This window comes from Pan troglodytes, chromosome 6, assembly GCF_028858775.2.
Source record: "Pan troglodytes isolate AG18354 chromosome 6, NHGRI_mPanTro3-v2.0_pri, whole genome shotgun sequence".
Classification (NCBI taxonomy): Eukaryota; Metazoa; Chordata; class Mammalia; order Primates; family Hominidae; genus Pan; species Pan troglodytes.
Window position 1 is genome coordinate 88901566 of NC_072404.2, and position 23586 is coordinate 88925151.

Genomic DNA, 23586 nt, shown 5'->3' on the forward strand with positions numbered 1-23586 from the left:
TTGCCCATTCTTCTGCATGGGTTGTGATGAATTTGCATCCCCAAACACTAGTGATGTTTTATACCATTTCTATAGGTCATCTGTGTACTTTCTCTTTCAAGATAACTATTAAACTCTTTTGCTCATTTAAAAAAAATGCTGAATTGTTTATTGTTCTATTATTGAGTTGTAAGCATTTTACCATTGACAATGTGACAGTTTGTTTTTATCAAGAAACTTTAGTAGTAAGTTTTTTAAAATAATGTATTGGTTTTATAATACACCAAGATGACAATCCATGAAAGGACATATATAAACAAAGATAATTAAAATGTGAAATACTATCTAAATTAAAAGACCATAATTCAAATTGCTAATAATAATCTTTGTGTAGAAGCAGCTGTAATTTATGAAATTCACCTACCTTCTCATGAAGACTACGAAGCCTTACCACAAATTCAATTATTTAATTACAGTAATCATGCTGTGTTTTTTGTGCTTAAATAAGCATGCATGATCACAGACAGCACAAAACCTATTTACAAGGATTTTTAGTTTTCTTTAAAATGTATTCCAAGCATCCTTTAAAGTGTATGCCAAGCATCCTTTAAAGTGACAACAGGCTATGTCCTTAAAGAAAAAGCCTTCTTTCTAAAAGAAGTATGCAATAGCTATTCAATACTGCAGTAGTGGTTATATAACTAAGTGATGGAAATGAGCAGTACTCTGCTAACTCTGTTTTAGCGTAGCAACCTTCTCTTTGGTCACGGAGTTCTTATGTCTTATGCTAGCAGCCAACACATGTTGCTTTGGACTTTCATTGTTTTTAGGTGTTTCTCTGTTAGAAATGATAGAAGCTCTGTATGCTGTAGCAAGAGGTCTCAGGGTAGAAATTCTAGAAGTATTTCCAGGTTGTATTGGTTTATCTAAGGTTTTGATTGGTGATGTAAAGGCTGAAGATGGAGATGATAAAGCACATCTGTCACTGTTTTCTGTAACACTTGCATCAAAACATGGTTGTACACCAATCATGATGAATTCTCTAAAAATTCTCCTGTCTTTGCTTAAGGCTTTCTAGGCCTACAGTTTAGATTAATAATAAATATGCAATTTCCTGTGTGTTAGACATAACGTATTTTAAGATATTCCCATAGTATGCAAATTATAATATGTAAAAAGCAGGTGCTTGAGGAAACCCAAACACAATCACCCAAGTGTCATTGAGGTGATCTTCTGAAGTCAGAGGATCTCCTTGAGTATAAAAGGATCCAAGTGGGCGGGAGATAATGCTGTCTTTCATGGCTGACTGATATGTACTAGACTAAACATACTTTGCCCAGTTGCAGGAGTAGTTGTCTTAACTCCAACAAGAAGACTCTGCATTAAGAAAATGTTTGACTCTCTTCTTGAAACTAAAAGTGTTGATCCAAGCCCTGGTCTAAAAATGTCATTTTATATATACTTCTAACTGGTGGAGCTCCACTTTTATCTTTATGAGCTGGTGTAACTGACTATGGCCGTGATGAGCCACCTGCAAGTAAACATGATCTCGTTTCCATTACTCCTACTAGGACCACTAATTGATTGAACTTTTAGACTCACTGGAAAATCCATCATTAAAAAGACAGGTAAGAACTGGACATTATCTCCTGGCTTTGGAGATGTGGATGGATGAACTCACCGTCACTGGTTCAGATCCCAGCGTGGGCACGTATGGTTCCATAGCAAAGGCTGCCATTGTGGCAGGAACTACACTAATCCTGGGACCTTGAGAGTTGTAAACATTCTTATATCTTTTTCTAATTTATGTGTTTTGAATATTTTCTCTTAGGTTATAGCTTGCCATTTCATTCCTCCACTATATCTTTAGAATAATATGTTTTAAATTTTAAATAAGTCCAATTTGTATTTTTTTTTAAATTTATGGTTCATTGCTGTTGTTTCCTATGTAAGAAAACTTTGATCACCAGAAGGCTGCAAAGATTTTCTCTTATTTTTTTCCTCCAGGAATATTATAGCTTTTGATTTTATATTTAGGTCTATGATTCACTTTGGGTATATTTTTATGTGCAATGCATGATAAGAGTTGCCACTCATTTATTTTTCCATATGGGTATCCAGTTGATACCACATTTCTTGGATTGCCTAGAAGGCATTGTTCCATTGATCTATATGTTACTTTGCTCAAGGTCCATAGTCTTGATTACTGTACTTTTAGAATATGTCTTGAAATCATGTATAGTAAGACCTTCTCTACTTTGTTCTTTTTTTGAAAAAATTGCTTTAACTATATTAGGTTTTTTTGTGTTTTCATATAAATTTTAAAATTCCTTTGTTAAATTCTACAAAGAAGGCTGCTGCAATTTTAATTGTCTCCTCATTTGTTCAATTGCCAAAAAATTATGCCCCTATTATTATTTGCTTTACCTTATAATCTTCTGGGAATTGATATTTGCTGATTGAATACTTTGGGAAAGAGCAGCCCACCTGCCACGGGTATACCATGTCGCATTGTACCAGATACAACCTTTTTGTTCCTGACACAAAGCACTGAATTCAGTGGTAAGTGGTTGTGATAATACTGACAATATTTATATGCTTAGAAAATAGAGGAAGCAGTCATGATTTGACATCATTGAAACCTCTGCTGGGTGACCAGTATTGAGTTGCCCTCTGAAACTGGATTTTGGCAAAGCTAGTGGAGACTCTACATGTTCTGCCTCTAATTTAGTTTTCTTGCTTATATATTGATATTTGATATATGTCATATATTTGTATGTGTATATACATGCACAAACACACATATGTTTATGTGTGTCTGTTTTGTATCCTTATGTCTGTATTCTATCCTTAATCCTATTTTGGAATAAATAGTTTCTGACAGGATGATGTTCAGCCTTGAGTCACGTAATATGTTACATTGCATATTCCATTGAAACAAAATCTCTAGGTTTATTTGTATTTTCTAGAAAGTTACTAATAGAGTTATACTGATAGAGTAGATCTGGCAGAAATTTACAATAAAACATATTGAGTGAGAATTATTTTTGAGAATTTATAAATATTTTAATTATTCATTGTAATTGTTTGCTTTTCCAAGAAGCAAACACAGCATCAAATGATGAACTTCTATAGGTTTATTAATTTCTGCTTATTCAGCCCCATAATTCTTACAGATGAATTTTTATCACAGTCTTCACAATTTCATGGTATATATTAATTTCCTTTAGAATTTTGGTTTTGTTGGGTTAGTCTGAGATTCTATGATGATTAAAAACTGTATACTTGTTCACTAAAGAGCCCTAGCATAAGAATACTTTTTTTTTTTTTTTCTTTTTTGAGACAGAGTTTCGCTCTTATCACCCAGGGTGGAGTGCAATGGCACGATCTCGGCTCACTGCAACCTCCGCCTCTCAGGTTCAAGCGATTCTTCTGCCTCCGTCTCCCAAGTAGCTGGGATTACAGGCATGCCCCACCACGCCGGCTAATTTTGTATTTTCAGTAGAGATGGGGTTTCTCCATGTTGGTCAGGCTGGTCTCAAACTCCTGACCTCAGGTGATCCACCCACCTCGGCCTCCCAAAGTGCTGGGATTACAGGCGTGAGCCACGGCGCCCAGCTAAGTGTACCTTTTTCTAACACCTTTTTAAGGGAACCAAATGTATCAAATATACTTATAAATTTTATGTAATTTTGTATACAAGGAACTACGCTGGTGTATATACAAGTGCAATCACTGGTGTATATACAAGTGCAATATTTTTAGAGGAGAGATGGGCTCATGCTCATGTTCATCTTAGCTGCCTGGCCCACTGCCTTCTGGTTTCATATTAGCTACATTTTATTTATGTTTTCTCTTTTTATCAGAGTTGTTTACAATCTACAAAATATCAGAAAAATTCAAGGGCATTTATTATACCATATATTTCATTATGTTACATAACCAACGTAACAATAAGTCCAAAATCAAAACTAGAAAACATATTCTAGAGGTAGAATGCAGGTAAAATATCTTATAAGTATTATTGGAAATAAAGGGATATCTTCCACCAAAAGAATCATTTTTTTTGGGGGGGGGGTGTTGAGGAAATTAAGACCATAGCATTGGAAAGAATACAGTAAGATAAGTTACTGGGCAATTTGACAGTTTTGTTTAATACATATAGCAAACCAGAATATATCACCTATCTCACCTACTTTTACTGTCTGCGATGATATTTTTCACTGTGATGCAATACTTAGATAAAAGACATTTGATGGTAAACACATATTTTGGGCCTCTATCTAATATGGCTTCAGTGATGGTGCACGACTTCATTACCATGTCAAGAAAATATATGTGAGAGGGCATTTCAATAATTACATATGCTCAGTTTGAATTCTTAATATGTAGGAGGAAGAGAGAACTATAATTTTTTTTTCTTAATGTTGAACCCTGTATTGCCTCAGTTATTTATCATCTGGGAGAACTGAGAATGAGTTCTCATAAGGGAGTTTGAAGTTAACATAAAAGGAAATAATTGATAGTCATGTGACATGCATACAACCATTTATTTTTTAGTAATTATTATCTTTCCTTAACTGTGGTATTTATTTTTTGTCTATGAGCTTGAAAACACTTAGCTGATACTAACTGGTAGAAAGTCAGTTGCCAAAGAACAATCTATTATGAGAAGGTATATACTCAATTATTTTCTTTTGTAAATCATGATTGAAGGGGAAAAAGAAATGGAAACAATATCTCTTGAAAGTCATTGCAAAAACAAATTTATACAACTTCTACTTCCAGCCAAGATAGACTAATAGAAACATGAGGAATACCCTCTTGCCCCAAGGAGCTTAAAACTAGGAAAAAAAATGGTGCTCTATGTTACAACTTACCAAATTGTGCACTTTAAATGAATGCAGGATTTATTTTTAGATTTATCTGTCAAGAAAACTATTTGTAAAAATACCTCAGGTTCTAGATCTCTAAATCTGTACTATGTGTATTTTAGCCATGAATACTTATCCCACTGAAGTCTGGATTCAGCAAGAGTTTCATGGTCTTGTCTGGGATACAACTATTGTTATTCCAAAACATCTTTTTAATTTTGGATGTTTCCTACACAAAGAAATGATAAATGTTTGAGGGGATGGATATGCTAATTACCCTTAATTGATCATTACACATTGTATACATGTATCAAAATATCACTCTGGATATACCCCTATAAATGTGTACAATTATTACATGTCAACTTTTTATTTTTTTAATTTATTTTTATTGTTTTGAGACGGAATCCAGGCTGTCATTGAGGCTGGAATGCAGTCATGCGACCTCGGCTTACTGCAGCTTCGCCTACGTGGCTTAAGCAATTCTCCTGCCTCAGCCTCCTGAGTAGCTGGGATTACAGGCACCCACCACCATACGCGGCTAATTTTTGTGTTTTTAGTGGAGACAGGGTTTCACTATGTTGGCCAGGCTGGCCTCGAACTCCTGACCTCAAGTGATCCACCCACCTCGGCCTCCCAAAGTGCTGGGATTACAGCCATGAGCCATTGTGCCTGGCCCTACATGATAATTTTAAAAGATAAATAATTAATTTTAAAATGAGTTTCAGGCATTAGATCATGTGAACATATTAATTATGTAAACTACTTTTGCCCAACTTTTGTATGAATCATTGCTTTAAATTATGTTGTCACAAGCATGCAAGATACTCATTGCTATTGAGTGAATTGCATCACCCTCCAAAGTCATCTGTTGATGCACTATACCCCAATGTGTTAATATTTGGAGATAGGCCTTTGGTGGTAATTACGTTTAGATAAGATCATGAGGGTGGAGTCTGCATGATGGGATTGTGCTCGTATAAGAAGAGACCCCAGAGAGGTTCCTCTTCCTCCATCCTGTTAGAAGGCAGCCATCTGCAAGCTAGGAAGAGTGCTTTCACCAGTGCCCAACAATCCTGGCAGCCTGATCTTAAACTTCAAGCCTTCAGATCTATGTGAAACTTTCTGTTGCTTAAGCCAAAAAATAAAAAGTATTTTCAGCTCTTCACTTTGCCAATAACAGCACACATAATTCTACTCTCAATATAAATGGCTGAAATGAAATTATTGCTCAATTCATAAAGAGGTTATAAAATTCACTATTAAAATACTATTAAAAGGTATTTATGTGTTTACCAATTCTCAGGATTTTATTCTTACGACTTACATGTTAACTCCCTGGGGGTTCAGACACAAATAAATTCAGTTCAGATAAATCCTGGAGTGGCTTCACTCACGTGCATTCATACTATTCAATTATTATTGGCAGAAAATTAGGCTACAGCTAATTACATGATTTGGTAATTACTTGCATTAGTCCTTTCTCCCTTTTATATATTGTCTGCATTTAGGAGTGAAATGTATTACTGCATCATCATAGTTAACAAACAGCCAAAATAGTAATAGTTGTTTATATGCTAATCAAATAAATTCGTCTCTTGTTTTCTGAGATTTACAAGTTAGTAAAATTTTATAAGTGTTTAAATATGCAAGCACTTTGGCAGCTTCTTCTGAGTAACAAATTAGACAATAGCGAACAGCATAATGTAATCTGGTTTTCTTGACACTGTGCATTAGAACAAAATGATTTGAAATTTGCCAATTATTGAATTTTTGTATATTCTTAGATTAAAATTATTTCATTTGTTTAACTGCTGATGGTTCTATATTTGTAGTAATTAGTAATTAATTCAATAGCTTATTTTTTTCGAAATTATATCTTGTTTTCTTTGTGTTAGATTCGAATACTTTCAGAATGAGTAAGATAGTCCCTACCCTCAAAGATTGCCTGTATGGTGGGAGAACTATGTAAGCCAAATACTGTAAGATAAGTACTATGGTACAGAGAAGGATGCAGGGAGACACTATTTAGCTGGTGGGCTTGGCAAAATTTTAATTTAAAAAATATTTATTTTTTTTATTAATTAATGATTATTTTTTAATGATTAAAATTTAATACCAAATTCAAACAATATCTGCTTCCTCATCTGTTCTCTACCATGTTGACTTCACAGAAGCAATAACTTTTGTCTGTTTTTGCATCTTTTGACAATTACAGTTATATCCTTATTATCAATATGGTGTGGTTTTTTTTTGTCTCTTAGACATTATTTAGTTTCTGATAGAATACATATTTAGATTATTTATCACCTTCTTTCCCTTCTTTTCCCAGCAACTATTCTCACTTAAATATAATTTTCCTTTTTAATTTCAAGTGGAATACTCGAAACTCTAGTTTTTATTCCATTAACCATAGACTTTATCTTTGGACTCCTCATTTATAAAATGGAAATATTAGCCCTTGCACCATTAGCATCTCTACTCTCCCAGCATCCCACCTCCTAACTTTGATCAGCTATACTTTTAGTGTAATGTGGTCAATGTCCATACCATTTAATCCTCTTATAAGCCTCCATGCTCCTGAGTTGGAAATAATCACTCTGAACAATCTATGGGACAATGCATGTAAAAGGATTTAGAATAGTACCTGGCACATGGGAAATGTTCCATCAGTGGAAAGATTTTCTTTGCAATTATAAAAAGCTAAGTAACTAGTACAGAGAATGACACATGTTTAGTTTTAATAACTTTTAGTTTCCTCCATAATTCTCATCTCTTTCTCCTGTTTAAAGATAGCAAAATACAAATTATCTCAGATGTGATATTTAATATTCTTTTTACGTAGAAATTAAGATTTAAGAGTTTGACTATTAAAGTTTATGTAACCATTATTCACTAATTTATTTTTAAAACAAATATATATAATATTTTATACTTGTAATATTTTATAAGCTATACATAAATCATATAGGAATTCACTAGTAACCTAATTTTTATGCTATGCTAATCTGTTATTTCAATATTCTTAACATTGTAGAGTGGTAGTGACACATTCCTTTTCCAATTCAAATAAATGTTATAAAAGTTAAAAATTAAAAATATACATCAGTAATCAATTATATTAAATTTCCATTTAAAAATATTTTATCTTATATACTTAAATTGAGTTTTTAAATTTTGGTTTTATCATCATTTATGTGAAAATATACTATATTAACTGCCATTCTAAGATTTAAGTGGATATATAGTTGTGTTTAAAATTAAATCTCTTTGAAATTTGAGCACTACAACTTTATTTTAATATATACATTTAATTTTCAAATGTATTTGACCTGGCTAGGTCCAGTCTAACACATGTTCATATAGGCACATTTGTATTTATTTATTCATCGTTTAATTTACAATTTGTAGCAAAAATGACATTTTAAAATCTGAAAATATAGTAAGGGCATAGTTTATATTTTATAACTGGAAATGTCTTAGAATTGCAATGTAGTATTCTGAGGTCCAAGAAATAGAGAACTTCCATACTATCATAGGTTAATGGATGGTATTGGTTTAAATGAAATATGATAGCTTTGATTTACCTTTAACTTGTATAAGTTATTTTCTAAAACTAGTTTTATGATAATTATAAAGGCAATCCATGTACCATATGAAATATAAAATTAATACTGACATGTATGAGAACATAAATTATAGTTTCATTACTCAAAGAGAAACACCATTGATATTCATAAATATTATCTTCCTTTTGTTTTCCCTAAGAAAGACATATCTTAAGGTAAAAGAAATATCATATATAATATTTTATGGCTTACTTTTCAATTAAAGTTATGGGCCACATATCTCTCCACAATAAAAATTGTTTTTGGGTTCCACTTTCAGGCATAATAGTCTACACTATGATTACACATTAATGTGTTTAACCATTTCCTTGAATTTGGATATTTAGGTTGTTCCCAGAGTACCCTTTCAAAAAATAGTGTTATGATTATTTTTTCTATTAATGTTTTTTGGAATAAATTCGCAGAAGGAGGATTATAGGATCCAAAATTATTGGACTTTTATTGAAGTTTGTCTAAATTTCCTAAAATGTTTTATCAGTTTTTACACACATTAACAGTGTTTGTCAAAGTTCATTTTACTTATCTCTCTGCAACATTGGTTAATTTATTTTTACCGTTTTAACACTTGAAATATAAACATACACATCTCATTGCTCTGATGTATATTTAGTTGTTTACTAATATGGCAGAATAAAATATATATATATATATATGCAGCTGACATTACTATTTTCACCAAAATTCATTTGCCCTCTACTTTTAGAAATATGAAAGGGTTATAGTTTCTTATCCTGTGGAAGTTATAGATGACCATATGTCCTGCCAACTGAAATATACTTTATTAATCTGCCTACCTATTGTATTTTAGTTACTTTAATTCCATAATTTCTTTTCTATCTAAGAGATATAGTCCCCCATCAATCTCACTATTTCCTTTTCAAAATTTTCTAAGCCTGTCTTCCATGTTTATTTTTTCATTTTTATGTTAATATTATTTTAAAACTTTGTAAAATTAAATGCATACTTTTGCTTAAAATTCTATTGGCAAGAATAATTTTTTTAATTAAAAATAAAAATTATGCTGAAATTGCACTTTGATTTGAAAAGAATAGCTATTTCAATAATGTCATTGTATGTCAGCACTTAATATAGATCCTCCAGTTTCAAAGTAGAATATTTTTGTAGGTGTTTTATAGTGCAATATATCCTTCATTAATATCTTCCAATAATTTTTTGTTTTGTTTGTCATTATGAACAGTAGATTATGTTTTCCAACAGATTCTTTATCAATATTATTAGAAGATTATTATTAATTTTTGTATCCATAATTTATAAAGTACTGTTAATTTCTAATGATTTTCAATAAATTATTTTGAATTTTCTAGCAATGTAATTATTTTGTCTGTGATAATAAAATTTGGATGCTCTCTAACATTCATTTTTATTATTTCTGGCTCAAATTTTATTGCAATGGCTTAAGCTTTTAGAAGATGTGTTAAGTAAATTGTTGACATAAATCAAAGTTGCTTACTTCTTAATTTTCTTAGAAATGTATCAAGTACTTCCATCTTAATTCACGTATTGTTGGTAGCTTTAAGATATACAGAGAAGCATTTTAGCATAATAATTATACTTAGGGATTCCGGAGGCAGTGTGCTGAAATTTAAATCATGATCAACTTACTTAAACTCTCTGTCCTATTTTTCTCTAATAGAGGAGTGTTAATAAATGAGAAAAACTAAGAATAATAGATAAAAAAGACAAAGTATAGTGCCTGGGTCATATTAAGAATGCAATATATATTAACTATTTTTATTATAATGGTTTCCCAAAGTCTTTGTTTTTGTAGGCACCCCTTTCTCCTGTATTACAAATCTTTTGTAGAATCTCTTATCTCAGAAAAAAAAAAACACATTTTTCACCTCAGATTCCCCTCTAAATACTGTCCCATACGAATGTTATTCAATCTTCCTAAAATAATTATCTGCAATTCCTTTCTCAGAACTCCTCACATCCCTTTTACTCTTCAACCCACTGCTATCACCACTTCTTAAAAGCAACTGTTCTTGTAAATATAGAAGTCTTTCCTTCTCTGTAGAGAGTATGTTCCAATACCCCCAGTGGATGCCTGAAACTACAGACAGTACCAAGCCCTCTGTATACAGTGTCATGTTTTTTCCTGTACGTGCCTATGATAAAATTGAGTTTATAAATAAGGCACAATAAGAGATTAACTACAATAAATAAAATAGAACAATTAAAACAATATGCAAATATCACTACTTTTGTGCTTTTGGGCCATTATTAAGGAAGATAAGGGTTACCTGAACACAACACGGTGATACCACAATAGTCAATCTATGACTGAGATAGCTACTAAAAGACTTATGGCCTAGTAGTGTGTGCAAGGTGAATACCATGCGCGAAAGAATGATTCATGTCCTGGGCATGAGGGAGTGATACAGCAAAGGATTTCATCATGCTACTCAGAAAGCTGCCATGCAATTTAAAACTTATAAATGGTTTATTTCTGGAATTTTCCATTTAATATTTCTGGACTCTGTTGACCTTGGGTAACTGAAACCGTGGAAAGTGAAACTGCAGATAAGAGAGGACTACCGTACTGCTAATGATCTCCATCAATCCAAATCCAGTGGCTACCTTTATCCTCATTTCACTTGGTAGTTCCAAAGGATTCAGTACAGTTGACAACTCCTGACTTCTTGCATCTTCTTTCTCTTTTACTTTCATACATTCCAGGGTTTCTAGATGTTTTCCTAGTCATTCTTTCTCAATCGTGTGTGTGTGTGTGTGTGTGTGTGTGCATGTTTGATGTCTAAATATTCAAATTCTGTGAGCTCATCCTGGATAGCTTTTTCTTCTTAAGTCTCTCTTTAGTTGGCCTTATTCAGTCCTATTGACTAACATTTTACCTATTTTCTGTATCAAAGACAAAAACTACATAGGTAAGGAGTCTGATTTCATTTAGGCTATTGCAGTAGATGCAAAGATCCAGACTGTCTCAATTGGGTAGTTTTGTCTTAGACTTTCACTGGAAGGAGCAGACAAGTTTCAGTTGAGATTGGTTTGCAATAAGGGAAAGTCTCAGTCGGTTAGCTGAATAGGACGTGTGAATCTCTGTGTCTAGATAGTTACATTCTAATCTTAGCTAATCACTGGGAAGATACGGAATAGAGAGATGGCTAGAGGTGAAAGAGAAAGGATCTGTGTTTGGCTTTTTCAGTAGGTTCAGGCAGAAGAGGGAAGATATCTGTGCTTAGTCTTGTCACAAAAGAGTGATTTGTGCATCTTTGGGGAGTTAAGAGAATGAGAGGATAGGGAGGTTTTTGTTTTTTGTTTTTTGTTTTTGTTTTTGTTTTTGAGACAGAGGCTTGTTCTGTCACCCAGGCTGGAGTGCAGTGGCGCTATCTCGTCTCACTGCCAACTTCCACTGCCCGAGTTCAAGCGATTCTCTTGCCTCAGCCTCCCGAGTAGCTGGGACTACAGGCACCAGCCACCACGTTCCGCTATTTTGTATTTTTTTATTTTTTGTATTTTTACTAGAGATGGGGTTTCGCCACGTTGGCCAGGCTTTTCTCAAACTCCTGACCTCGGGTGATCTGCCCTCTTTGGCCTCCCAAAGTGCTGGGATTACAGGCGTGAGCCACCGCCCCCGGCCGGGGAGTCTTTTTTCTAAAACATATGAGGAATAATATTCTTTGAGGTAAGTCATTTACTGGAGCATAAAAGAGTGGGGGGATTTCTTATCCATTTCTGTTTTGGGGAGCACAGGTCTCAGTTAAAGTTCAACATTGTCAGCTGATAACTCCAAAACCACATCCTGGCTTTCTCATCTCTTTTTAGCTTTACTGTCACTTCCATGTTTATGACCGCCATATTTATTGTAATAGTCTTATAACTGATGTTTCCTGTTTTATTTTGGATTCCTTAAAATACCTTGTCTGTATGCCAGTTAAAATTTTGTTTTTAGTAAAATAAACTTTTCCATCAAGAATCTCAATCAGAAACTATTTTGTTGATGTACGCATTTATCATCATCTTCCTCCACAGAATAGAAGCTGAGGTTGTGCCAGTGTGCCTTTCTCTAAGTAAATGGGGACTTAAATGCAGCCCATTGTCTGATGGCAAAACAAGTGCCCTGGAGTGGGCATGAGCCAGTGCAGAGGATGGAATCCCTCTTTTTATCTGAGGACCATAGAAAGGGAGAATTTGTATGTATGAGAGGCGGTCCTGGTAGCAGGCATTTTGTCAATTTTATTCGCATATGTATATGCAGGCCTAAAATGATCTCTGACTCATAGGCAGCAAATGTTTGTTTAATAAAGGAATCAAATTTGATATTTTACTATATATTTGGATATTTTGAAACAAATTTTATAAAATAAATTATCAGCTCCTTAAAATTTTGAAAGAATTTAGGCATAAGCTTCGCTGTGCTAATAAAACATTTAGGAAGCAACGGTTTCATGTAGCATTCATTTTTTTATACGGTTTTCTGTAATCTTTTCAGACTTGTACCCCATAAATGTTGCTAGTTAAAATATATCCAAAAATTATCTGTTACCTGGATAAAGCTATAAGTGTTTCTGTGTCTCCATATTTTCTCCCTTATTACTATGGTTGAATTTTTGTTAATTTAGTCAATGTTAATTTGTGGTCAAAATATTAGCCCTCGGATTTCTTTTTACAAACTTTACCTAGTTAGCATTTTTAATTTTATTAAATTCTATTTACATTGCTATTGTTTTGGCCTTCTCACCTTTCTAAAATTTTCTTGAAAATTTGATTTTTAATAAATTTTATTGGCATTATAGAGTCTTTCATACGTAAAAACTAATGATTGATTTTTATCTCTGAGTATATTTTTGGCCATTTTCCATGCCATTGTATTATTTTCGTAAATTTTCTTTTTGATAAAATGGATATTTTGACAGTGTTTTTAAAAACATTGTAGTTGGTTGAAATACCTTTTGTTATTAACTATACAACTACGGGTAGAAAATAAATAGGACCTCTATTATTTCCTCTATTTAGATTTACTTGTGTGCTTGGATGCGTGTATGTGTGCAGGTTATTATATAACAAAGTTGTAATATTTATCTGTGCACTTAAAAAGAGAGTGCTTTTTAGTTTTCTTCATGCTTTTAATTTATTTATTTATTTATTTATTTATTTATTTATTTATTTATTTATTTTGAGGTAGAGTATTGCCCTGTCACTCTCTTGCCCAGGCTGAAGTGCAGTGGAGCAATCTCTGCTAACTGCAAACTTTGGCTCTCAGGTTTTCCTGCCTCAGTCTCCCGAGTAGCTGGGATTACAGGTGCATGCCACCACGCCCAGCTAATTTTTTTGGTATTTCTAGAAGAGATGAGGTTTCACCATGTTGGCCAGGCTGGTCTTGAGCTCCTGATCTTAGGTGATCTGCCTACCTCAACCTCCCAAAGTGCTGGGATTACAGGCGTGAGCCACCGCGTCCTGCCTTCTTCGTGCTTTTTATATATGCAACTGTTATTTTTTTACATTGGATAAGTCTGTTGAAAATTAATGCATTTAAAAAATTTATCCAGTTTACCATAGATTTAACATTGTGCCTTTAATTTTTGTACCATTTGTGTGTGTGTGTGTGTGTGTGTGTGTGTGTGGCTTTCTTGTTTCTATTCTTTAGGTGGGCAGGAGGGACTGCAGCTCTTTGGCATTGTTTTAGCACATTACCATTCATGGCCTTATGTATTTATTTTATGTTGTGCCCTTGAGTATAGAACTTCTAGGCAGAGCATGAAACAAAGCCACTAGGTTCTCATTAGTGGAGGATACACAGAGGTAGGGGCTCTTTCCTTGTTGCTAGCTGCTGTAGACTTAGTCATGGGAGTTGAAGAACACTCTCTCCCTAGGAGGTGGGGAGAGTAGGAGCCAGAGGGCAAAGGAGGCAACTTTTGTGTTCAAAGACATCCTGAACATCCCATGCATGTCCTAAAACATCTCTGACAGGGGCATGCAATATGTGGGGCAGATGAGCACACGACTCTTGGGGAGAAGTGAGCTGTGGAAACCTATGGTGGGGATTGGGAATCATTGTTTCAGGTATTGCCTCAGGCCTGGCACAAATAAAACCATCCACAGACTGTAGGCTTCTCCTGCCCCCAGAGAATGAGAAAGCGGCACAGGGCCAAAGCTAGAGTGCAGTGTCTGGGATCCAAAGATTCTGTGCAGCATACAATGCACAAGCCAACATTTTAGGAGACTTTAATTCAAACAAACAAAAAACTAGGCAGATTCTAAAAAAGAAATTACCATTTTATAAGATTTTAAGATATTATTCACAATAAATTGAACCAAAATCCAGGGAATGATACAAAAGTGAAATGGCTCAATTTTGTGGTCTGAATTTGCTCTGCTCTTTCAACAGGACTGTGTAATTGCCTGGTGTGGTATATAAGGGTAAGAACAAAATTCCTTGATCTGAAATGGACACTTCAGGTTTTCTGTAGGATGTTTGTACTCTCATACTTGAACTGAGTGGGACTTTAGACAACAATTGTTAAGTACTCTGACCTGACTTTGAGAATAGCTATTTTTCACGGGTTGGATCCTGGTTTCTAGGTTCCATATATTGTATGTATTATTTAATTTTTTTATTTATATTTTTCTTTGTCTTACTTCAGAATATTTATTTACTATTGTCTTATTGCAGCAACTCAATTGCCTTTCATTTGGATTTTATTTCAGTTGATGCATCTTTCAAAAATATATTTCCAATATGTTGTATTTTGTTCTTCTTTTTAGTTAATTAATTTGGATCTTATATTCTCCATGTAATATTGTTTTTGTCTTATCTGGAACTTTTCTTATTATCTTACAACCTTTTCTCTATATTGTCATATTTTCAACACACATTTTATAATTGCAGCACTGACCCACAGATCTCACTTTTTGATTATTGTTTTAAAACAACTAGAATCACATAGAATAATTTATAGGGTTTTTTGTTAGTTTTTGTTTTTGTTGCTTTTGTTTTTGTATTTTGAGACAGAGGCTCACTCTGTGTCCCAGACTGGAGTGCAGTGGCGTGATCTCAGCTCACTGTAACCTCTGCCTCCTGGGCTCAAGAGATTCTTGTGCCTCAACCTCCTGAGTAGCTGGAACCACAGGCATGCACCACCATATCTGGCTAATTTTTGTATTTTTAGTAGAGACAGGGTCTCAGCACGTTGACCGGGCTGGTCTTGAACTCCTGAACTCAAGTGATTCACCTGCCTCAGTCTCCCAAAGTGCTGGGTTTACAGGTTTGAGCCACCATGCCCGGCCGGGATAGTTTATACTTTGTCATTGGAATACAGATGCCCAACCTCAGCTTCCCAGATCTGTTATTTCCTCCATTTCAACCTTTCTAGATCAATTTTTCTCCTATCCCGTCTGGCACAAGGTTGCTTGTCCCAAAGCAAGCAAGTCATGCTGCCTCCCAAGAAACGGTTCTTGAAGTTCCCCATAGCAGGAAAGGTCAAAACAAAATGAAAACCCTTTTGGTTGAAGTTCAAAGTTTTGACTCCTCCATACTCTGCCTGACTTTGTTTACAACTTAGTATCCTCTGGCAGTTGTTTTTGTACTTTGTCCAGTATATCAGCTGTAGGGTTGCTCTGTAGGGGCTTACATACCTGCACTGACAGCAGAACTCTCTCCTGACATGACATCCAGGTACTGAACCATTGGGTAGGTTGGCTAGGTTGCTGGTTGAGAAAGTTTACATATTTTTTTTCTTTCTTAGGTATGTAGCTTTATATAAACCAGAACTCTAGGTAGACATGATAGCAATATCTTTCACCATTTATTCAGGAGAATGAGTGGGAGGGCCCTCTGGCCCAGATCCTGCTGTCATGCATTGAGCCTGGTTAATTTATTCTGTTGCCTATGGAGTAATTTTATTATCTGTTATAGAGAGAAGAGACTTTCCAGTCATCTCTACTTGCTTCTAACTAGTTTAGTAGGCTCATAATATAAGCTAACACAGTGGTTTTGGGTTTATTTGTGGAGGTCTTTCCCTTTTTTTTAGTCTTATTATTTATGTTTGGCTTATTTATTTTTATATTTTATCTGTCACTGCTATGTACCTGAAGCAAAGGTGGGGCTCCTTAAAACCTAAACCTACAAAGCCATCTTGACAATAACAAAGTACATCTTAATGTCATAGATTCCCATGCAGGGTTTAGCATTGTACTTTATAAAACAAAAAATGCTTACTAAAGCATCAGGAAAGGACTCCCACATGACTTTCACATTTACTAAAAAGTATAAAGAAGTCATTCTGATTAGAAATGTTTACTTGTTTTTCAATGGATTCAAAGAAGCATAGTTCTCTATTGCAAATTCCTTAAAACTAATTCAAATGAGATTCAATTTGCATAGTTTCAACTCACAGACAACTTTGTAGAGTGAAATACACCATCATTCCAATGCAATCTAACTTTCACTCCATGGGTACCAAGAAAAACATCTACTTTAACTTGGTAAGGCATAGCTAGAAGACTGAAACTGTCACACTCAATCATCAATTCAGTGCGCTTTTTAGTCACCTCTGATATTCACTGATTGTTGTTCTTTCCAGATTTATCAGGATATCTGACCTTTCTCAAACTATAAAACTTATTGCATTCAAGTGTTGTGATTGATTCTCTTCTCATTTGGCTCTTTCTTGTTGTAGCTTCTCCCTCTTTTTCAGTTAGTTTCAGGGCATGAACACATTCTGTGAGTTCCTGAATTCCTTGCCATGACCTCTCCCCTGTTCTTTCATTCTTTTCTTTCTTGAGTCCTCTATTTCTTTATTCTCCAGCAACTTTCTAACAGAATTGCATTAATCCTGTTGGCATTTCAAAATTTGAAGGAGAGTGAGTTGGTCTGAAGTTTTCAGTGCTGTGTCATCACCTCTTAGCATGGTATCCAATATATAGTAACCTCCCACTAATATGTCTTGAATTAAATATTAGTTTCTGAGGCTATCTCCTAAATGCCCAGTTGACACTTCATCTCCTCCATCATGACCCTCTTTGTTGATGCCAGAAGGTGTGGACCCTACTGCTTCATTACCACATTGTAATGTAATTACTTGTTTTGTGTCTTTCCCCGCATCAAGCTTCTGCAATCCTAGCAAATAGGAGTTGTGCTATAAATGATAATTGCACTGATCTGTTGAATTATTTGTTAATGTTTTGAAATCAGTCAGATCCAAAAATTGAAGAAGAGATGATGAACATGACAGCCCGTGACAGTTATATGGTATAAAAATGTAGAAGATGACAATTACTTTGAAGGCAGAAACCATAGCTTTAAAATTTTATTTTCATGGGGCCTAAGAACTGCTAGTCAGAACATAAACTGGCAAATAGTTAAATTCAATAAAGTGATAATAATCAAGGATTGAACAAGTATAGGTGAAGGTAGGACAAGTTGACTTTGAATACTTTTTAATTATCAAATTGAAAAGTTAGAGTTAATCTATTGGTTTTTAAAATATAACTGATCTCCTTGAATGCCATTGCTCTTCTACTTGACACTATAGTCCCGGATATTCTTCTTTTAGATATTTTTTGAATCTCAATTTCATTTTTTATGCTAATTACTTTCTTATCCTTTCAAGGTTTTTTCAGATTAAATTTCCCCTTTCATGAAGCTTTATTTGACAATTCAGTAAATATTCTCTATCTCTTCCATTAATTTTAATAGCCTTTACTATTTATGCATTAGAGTAGAAGGTCATGTACTTTGTTATTAAAGCACTTAAGAGCCAAATATTGGAGCCAGATTGCCTGGGTTAGAGTCCAATATGTACCACTTACTGGCTATGTCACTTTGGGCAAGTTTTTCAAATTTCCTGTGATTCAGTTTTATTTTCTATAAAATGGAGATAATAAATAATTCCAGCCTCATCAGATTGTTATTTTGTTATTAAGTTAATATATGTAAACTACCTAGAATAGTGCCTAACACATATTAAGTGCTAAGTGTTAATATTTTTCCATTTATTGCATTTCAAAATTTTTTCATAACTCTTTAAGCTTCATATACCTTATCTTAAAAATTTGAATGAAAAGATCTAGTTCGTGGATTGATTATAAGGCTGAAATAACTGCAGCATGAGAAATAGTGTGAGGCAATGGCTGAGAGTACAATTGCTGGATTCAGACTGCCTGAGTCCAAATGGCAGCTCTGTCACTTATTGACTATATCATCTATAACAAGTTACTTAAAACCACTTGACCACTCATACCCTCAATATTCTCCCCTGTAAGCTGTGTATAATATCGCACTCATAAAGTAGACTTATGTAGAGAATAAAATGAGTTATTATATGTAAGATGGCTAGAAAAGTGAATGGCACATAGTTACTATTCAAAGTACTAGCTATTTTTACTATTAAATCACCCAGCCTAATAAATTATCACATATTTCAGTATATTAGTTTTAATGAAAGTTTCATTTCTCCCCTATATTAAAACTCTTAGTGAATGGAAATACTTTTCTTTCTAACATCCTAATTTGAGTAAAGGCTATAACCCTTATTCTGTGAGTAAACTTGTTCAAGTACTGCTGAATGTCAGTTTACTCATCAATTAAATAATATTCTTGTGTCACTGTATTATTTGTTGATTGTTTTTGGCTGTACGTACCATAAAACTATTACCCTAAAGTGAGGATTAAATAAATTTGAGTGTATTTTATTACCATGCAAAAAGATGCCAAGAAGTAGGAAACCACTGGCCTTGATTTGTTATCTGATAGATTTCAGGGCCAAAGTATTGTGATGTTGTGAAACTTTTCTTTATTTTTTATTTTTATTTTACTTTAAGTTCCAGGATATATGTGCAGAATGTGCAGGTTCGTTACATAGGTATATGTGTGCCATTGTGGTTTGCTGCACCCATCAACCCATCATCTAGGTTTTAAGCCCCACATGCATTAAGGTATTTGTCTTAATGCTCCTCCTCCCCTCACCCCTCCACCCGCGAAAGACCCTGGTGTGTGATGTTCCCCTCCCTGTGTCCATGTGTTCTCATTGTTCAACTCCCACTTATGAGTGAGAACATACAGTGTTTGGTTTTCTGTTCCTGTGATCCTTTTCTTTATAGTTCTAACATTACTGCTTTGGAATCTCCAACCTTTATGGCTACATCCCAGACAGGAAGCCAAAGTAATGGAGGAGGAAGAGGAAGAACTTGGATCAAAAAACACTTTTCTGAAATCCCAGAGACTTCTGTATATTTGCCTTAACTAGAATTGTGTCACATATCCTTTACTTGATGTAAGGAAATCTAAAAAGATACTACCTTCTTAGTATAAGTAGCCTTAAAATATAAGAAATAAGGGAAAACAGAGCCAGAAGGAATGTTGATTGAGTCACTTACCATATTAGTAGACTTACATCCTAAGATCTTTATGATCAAATAAGTTAATGGATGTAAAGTTCCTTTTTAAAATTAATAAAAATACATATGCAAAAATAGAAAGTCATTGGATTTCCCAGAACATATAATTCCCAATATGTTAAACAGTAATTCACCTAAAAAGAAAATAGATAATTTACAACATTTGATAGCTGATTTTCTATTTACAAAGTAAAATGATTTTATTTACCTTAAAGCACTGTGATAGTTTGAATTCACTTTGTAAAAATTAAATTATTTCATATTCTCATGTACTATTTTAAATGTAAATATTTGTTATCTTTCAAATAATAGAAAAAGACATAGACTTGACTTCAGTCACTCATTCATGCAATATAATAAAACCCTGCTGTAATGTAGTAATTGAGATCCAAAAAATCCAGTCTCACAAATGGAGAATAGGTATGTATCCTACCTTAAATATCTATTGAATTAACTGTCACTGGAGTAGAACATCTGGAGCAGTAATAATGATTTTCATAATCTTGCGGTGACATAGTGCCCTTTATTTTGGTCGGTCTAAGGAGAACAGGCTGGGAGACATCGTGAGAAGATCCAGAGACTTCTTTTGTGAGATAAGGCTGCCTGTTGATTTCCCATGGCTAGTCTTATATCTTACCCTTGCTTCCATTTCTACTCACCCCTCCAAAGGTCAGAACTTAACTTCATCTCTTTTGGTAATAAGGGCTAGGTGAGTATATCTTACTGGGTGGTTTTAAGATAGACAGGCTGGCTGGTTTATGTTTTGATGTAGTTTATAGAAAGAGAGCAAAAGGCCCTTACTCAAGCTGTAGCTTACCTAACTTCTAGCCAGTCAGCAACAAAAGATCCAAGAAGCTATTAACCACAAGTCCCTGCTTTAGGGGTCTAGGGACTTCCCTAGGGACCTATACATGCAGTTAGACTTAAATTTCAACTTATAATGACTCCTTACTCATTTTAATATGAAAAAGCACACCCAGGGGTAGAAATTTAAAATGCTAATGTTACATGTAATGTATGAAAAAGCATGTAAAGCCACTGTGCCAGTGCTAGCAAAACCCCTCCTATACAACCCCTCCTATTCCTTTTGTGATGCTGACTTCCTTGCGCACAAGCTAAAGCTTTTTCTTTCTCTTTGCTGCTATGTCTGGTAATCTTTCTTGATTTCTATCCTGGGAGATTTAAATAACCCAGGGGCACCAGTAGCAGTTTTACTATAATGACTTATTTAGTGGCTATTTATATAAAGGAAACAATTTGGAACCAGGGACTATTGATAAATAAATAAATAAATAATTCTAATTTGAATAATTGCTGTGACAAAAATTAAATGAAGCCTATGAAAGAAAAAAAAATGGTGTCAACAGAGTGGTTGGGAAAGAACTTGGTAAGAAATGTACATTTAAGCTAAGAAGTAATAAAAGGCTATATCAAATTCCTTGCAGCAAAATATGGTACAATCCAAATGGTTAAATGAGAAAAATTTTTCAAATTTTTATTTCATATTTATTTTGTTTTTCATTTAAATATTTTTTAAATAAAGGAACAATTTAAGAAAAATGGGCATATGTGGTAAAACCACATTTAAAGAAAAACATAAGACAAAATAAATTTAACAGTTTATTTGTGCAAATGAAGATTTGCAAATCTGGGAGCCATCAGAACCAGAAGAGGTTCAAAGAGTTCCACTTCAGCAGTGGGGGCAGTAAGCTTTTAAGTGGAAGGAACTTAAAAAAAATGTATTGGATTGGCATAAAGTGGAAAGACTTGAGTCTACACTAGAGTGGAAAAGGGTAGAGGCTAGTTGACAGTTTCTGATTGGTAAAGTCTCTAGTTTCATTTTACTCTTCTTGGCTCTGGTCCATTTATGGAGAACCTAAAACGTTGAGGCTGTCTCAGTTTAAGGATAATCCTATTGGGATGTTTTTTAAACAACCATAAGAGATAGTATAATACTCCAGAGCTAGTAATGGTGGGAATGTGTGTGTGAGCGTGTGTGTGTGTGTGTCTGTGTGTATGTGTATGTTGGGAAGGGGACAGCTTGCCACTTCCTGAAGTGTCAAGGAAAAAGAGTAATTATTCTGGTATCAGAGTGGAGAGGGACATTCTCGTAAAGTTTTCGTATACTGTAGAGGGATGCAACCAATGCCTGAGAGGATCACTTACAAAGTATTCACATGGTTATATGTTTTTGTAAACTTTGATAAACTAATGTTTAAAAAATGCAATCACTTTCCTCTGTGAATTCTATTACATGTATCTCATATTGGCTAATAATGAGCATTTTTTGGATCTGGCTAAAGTGAATGTGATTTGGAAGACTTGAATTTAGTGTACTATGGCATTTGTAATCACTTCTTTAAAAGTTAAATTATTTTTGATCATTCATGTGTAATGACAGGAGGATTTCTGCCACCCATTTGCTAAATCACTCTGGCTTAGTGACACAAAAATCCAAGCCCAGAGATCCAATTATTGCATAGGCATACAATACAGTGTCAAGCGCTGGAAATAATGGGAGTAGTAGGAGTGAAAGTAACAGAGTTTAAAATGTACACATCCAGAAGCTACTTTGTGGAAAGTTATTTTAACATTCTTATACGTCAAAATTTCAAGTGGAGAAATAGTTCTCTTTGGTGGCTTCTCAAAATGATTGTATTAAATAATATACGGGGAATATATAAGGAATATATAAGGAAAAATGGAGAGAGTAAAATTAGAAAAGTACCATGCATTTTTAATTTTATGATGAGAATTGCACAAAATATAATTTACCAGTGTTCCTGTGTTTATAGAGTGCTGCAAACAGTAAAACAAACATCTGTATGTAAATTATGATACATACCTTACAAATCCCAACTATCAATAATTATTTTAACCACATTGGAAAATAGAAGAAATTATCTTTCTATTATCTTGATAGAAAATTGTATCATGGAATCAATGTCTCATGAAAAACTGAAAAAAATGTTTGCAGGCAAATAATATAGAGATGTGTCAGAGAGTTAATTAATTAATATGTCTTTTTTATCCTAGATCTTGTAATGTTTGTGATATTGGTCACATTTTACTTATGTTTTGTTTGTGCTCTGCCTTCTTAGTATAAATAAATATTTACTTTAATATCAAAGATTGTGTTGATAATTTCTGTCTTGTTTTTCTTAAAGAGGTTCCATGAAACCTGGATCTGCCTTTGAACAGATAAAGGGTGTTTTCTGAGTACTCATCTTCTGCAGTGAAGGAGACAAGGAATACATATCAGGCTTCCAATGACTAGCTTCATTTATTCTTAACTAAAACTCAGTCTTGTGGCAGAACTGAAACCATTTCTGGGAAGGTACAGCTTAACTTTCTTATTAGAAAATGCCAACAATTTGCCATATCAATTACACATTAAACTTTAGAAAGTGAGATGCCTGTGTATAAGAGAGAACTGATTTCTGTTAATGATTATCTTGAGAACTGAGCTAACTGATACCATGTAAGTAAATTAGATAATAGTTTATTCTAATATTCTCTTTGATTAAAGACACTGCATAAAAATATGCACCAAAAGTGACATTTGCGGGGAACATTTTATCTAATAAATCATATATAACTTATAAGTATATTCCTTATATGTGTTTAATATTGAGAAGCCTTCTGAATTGTCCATAATTAATAAGAATTATGGACAATTCTTATTAATCTTATATATAATTATCAAGTAACATAATTTATTCAGTTGT

At 33.9% G+C, this 23586-nt stretch overlaps 1 pseudogene; it reads right to left on the reverse strand.

Annotated features, from left to right (window-relative positions):
• Window positions 1-799: 799 nt before the first annotated feature.
• On the reverse strand, window positions 800-2255 carry LOC100615493 (nucleoporin NUP35-like; annotated as a pseudogene).
• Between the last annotated feature and the right edge of the window lie 21331 nt (window positions 2256-23586).